Here is a 3,528-nt window from a genome sequence, read left to right as displayed (position 1 = left end):
TTTCTAAATGCAAGCTGAGAGTAATATCCTTGTGAGAACAAAACTACCATATAAGTGATGTGTCTGGCATGGTGCCAGGCCCAGAGTAGGTGCTCAATGGACCTGAGTTCTCCTTCCTGCTGAGGGAGGAGGCTTCAGAAGGACTGGGTAAAATAAGTGATGTCAACTTCTGCTGAGACAATCATTCATCTCAATATTGTTACCTTGCCTGGTGCTTAACTCTGGTACTATTGCTTTACTTTTTTTTTTTTTTCCCCCACAGTAAGTGGTTTATTACTTTTAGAACAAAATAAGATGCTCTCAGAACTCGTTTTAGCAAAGAAAATACTTTTAGAACTTCAAAGCTGTTTAGACCTTTTCTAAAACACTATTTTTGTCAGCTGATAAAGTAGGCACTTCAATATAGAAAACTCTCCAGGGCTTCCCTGGTGGCACAGTGGTTGAGAATCCGCCTGCCGATGCAGGGGACACGGGTTCGTGCCCTGGTCCGGGAAGATCCCACATGCCGCGGAGCGGCTGGGACCGTGAGCCATGGCCGCTGAGCCTGCGCATCTGGAGCCTGTGCTCCGCAACGGGAGAGGCCACAACAGTGAGAGGCCCAAGTACCGAAAAAAAAAAAAAAAAAAAAAAAAGAAAACTCTCCAGAAGCAAGTGCCTGGGCTGGATGGCACAGCTCACAACTGTGTGGTCCCCGAGTTGTCCTACTGGATGCAGCCGCCTGCTCAGAAGTGGGGCTTGCGCTTGCGGCGGTGTACTGAGTGTCAGGTCATACCTCCTTGTCCTGCCGCCAACAGCACTCCTTCTTCTCCAGCACCGACTCTTGGCTCTTCCTCACCACCCCTGCCTCGCCATCCTGTACGGGACCCTGTGCAGGAGACACGGCTGTGAACAGGTGGACCGAGTGGCCTGGCTGGCACCCAGGTTAATCTGGGCAGGGAAAAGTGGTGAGCTTCCCCCGAGTCAGGTGGCCTCAGATGCCCCTTCCATAACAGAAGTCCCCATTCTGGACACCCCCTTCCTGGTGGCATCTGTGGGGCAGGCAGGGACCAAGCTACTTTTGGAGCGACCCAGACCAGGATTGGCTCACAAGACCCTATCCAAGGAAAGCCAGAGGTCCTGTGCCCACTGCTGCCACTTAAGGCCCTAATCTGGCTGTGGGTTCAGTACACTTGGTACAGACCAAGTTGGGGCTCCCAGAAACTACAAATGTCTGAGGTAGGAAAACAAGGCTGCCCAGCTTGTGGCAACCTTGACAACAATCCTCAAGGGGTGATCTTGGCCTCTAGTCCTGGCTGAGGAGAAAAGGGACCTCCCACAGCTCTATGGGAGAGAGGCCCTTATTGCTTTACTTTTAATGTGCCTTTGTCTCTGCAATTACATTAAACAATTTTTGGAGGAAAGGGTCTTATCGAAGGCTCTGGGTCTCACAAAGTACTAGCAGCATCACCCTTGTGAAGAAGAGTCGGGAGAGGAGAAATGAGATCTCTATGTCTGTCCTGGCCCTGCCACCTTGAGCTGACACTTCCTTTCTCTGACTGTCTTTTCCTCATCTCTAAAATGGAGATGGGACTCCAGCCCCTAGAACTGTGCCTAAACCATAGTAGAGGTTCAATGAAAATGCCTTGGGTGAATGATTAATCCCTATTTACTCCAAGAAGTTCTAAAATTCTATAATAAAGTTGGTTTAAGGCAGAGAAATAAGTGGTTGAATTTTTAAAAATAAAATGAATTAAACATTATTTCCAAAAATACATCATCAGATTTTACATCCCTCCTTCCCCCCAAAATAGTAATTTGAAACAAATGAAATCCTATTTGCCATGTGAAAAGATTCCTCTTGAAGTCAGTTGTGATTTCTATTTAGCCATGAAAAAAAAAAATCTATTCCGGCAGACATCTTTCTAAATTCATGATGTTGACAAATAGTCCAGCTATACTATGCAACTTGGTACATTTAGTTTGCCTGATGACTTACAAAATTTATATGATAACTCAGCAGACCTGTTGGATATTGAATAACTATCATGGGTTCCCCATTGACTTTCAACAATGAAAATTTTGGCATCAACCAAAAACATATTTACCACTGAAACACAGGAATATTCTTTGTTGGTTTTCCCCCCATCCCCAAATTATCTGTAAACTTAATTTTGCAGTAAAAACTTGAATATACCCGCTGAAGCATCTATTAAAGTGGTAGGAGGGATGGTTGAAACAAGACCATTGTCGTGCTTTCTTATGGAATTCCTGGAGGATGATTTATGGAGCTTTAGTCAGTGTCACTCTTTTTATCATTCCTGGCACCAGCTTATGCTGGGAAACATTTTTTTCACTCGTATAAGAAACCATGAAGAGTTTTGAAGAGATGGGGAAGGATGCAGTCTCTACTGTCTCTCCCTCTAGCCTTGCTGTCTAGAGAAAACAGTTCAGCAATTTCTTTTAGACCCATAGGAATTCTCTAGTTGTCTAAAACTGGACCTGTACTCAGAGGTGTCTGTGTTTAAATCCTGACTCTGCTGAAACAGTGCAGCTCACATGGGACTCGAATACAGTCTAAACCCATATTGGGAATTGAACCCATGGGCTGGGACTCGAACACAGCTTAAATACACTGTCCTTTACTTTTTTAATTGGGGTATAGTTGTTTTACAATGTTGTGTTAGTTTCTACTGTACAGTGATGTGGAGTTCCCTGTGCTACACAGCAGGTTCTCATTAGTTATCTATTCTCTATATATTAGTGTATATACATCAATCCTAATCTTCCAATTCATCCCACCCCTCCTTTTCCCCCTTGGTGTCCATATGTTCTCTACATCTGTGTCTCTATTTCTGCCTTGCAAATAGGTTCATCTGTACCATTTTTCTAGATTCCATATATGTGTGTTAATATATGTTTTCCTCTTTCTGACTTACTTCACTCTGTATGACAGTCTCTAGGTCCAGCCATGTCTCTATAAATGACCCCATTTTGTTCCTTTCTATGGCTGAGTAATATTCCATTGTATATATGTACCACATCTTCTTTATCCATTCATCTCTTGATGGGCATTTAGGTTGCTTCCATGACCTGGCTATTGTAAATAGTGTTGCAATGAACACTGGGGTGCATGTGTCTTTTTGAGTTACCGTTTTCTCTGGGTATGTGCCCAGTAGTGGGATTGCTGAGTCATATGGTAATTCTATTTTTAGTTTTTTATGGGACCTCCATACTGTTCTCCATAGTGGCTGTATCAGTTTACATTCCCAACCAACAGTGCAAAAGGGTTCCCTTTTCTCCACACCCTCTCCAGCATTTATTGTTTGTAGAACTTTTGATGATGAGCATTCTGACTGGTGTGAGGTGATACCTCATTGTAGTTTTTATTTGCATTGCTCTGATAACTAGTGATGTTGAGCATCTTTTCATGTGCCTCTTGGCCATCTGTATGTCTTCTTTGGAGAAATGTCTATTTAGGTCTTCTGTCCATTTTTTGATTGGGTTGTTTGTTTTTTTGATATTGTTGTTTTTGATATTGAGCTGTATGAG

General features: G+C 43.4%; 1 non-coding gene across 1 annotated transcript; it reads right to left on the bottom strand.

Annotated features, from left to right (window-relative positions):
• Window positions 1–1,204: 1,204 nt before the first annotated feature.
• On the bottom strand, window positions 1,205–1,336 carry LOC131764713 (small Cajal body-specific RNA 20). Its single transcript, XR_009337921.1, has one exon. It is a non-coding gene; the product is annotated as a small Cajal body-specific RNA 20 (non-coding RNA).
• Between the last annotated feature and the right edge of the window lie 2,192 nt (window positions 1,337–3,528).

Source organism: Kogia breviceps, chromosome 10 (assembly GCF_026419965.1).
Source record: "Kogia breviceps isolate mKogBre1 chromosome 10, mKogBre1 haplotype 1, whole genome shotgun sequence".
NCBI classification, from domain to species: domain Eukaryota; kingdom Metazoa; phylum Chordata; class Mammalia; order Artiodactyla; family Physeteridae; genus Kogia; species Kogia breviceps.
This window is presented reverse-complemented; position numbering and strand designations above follow the sequence as displayed.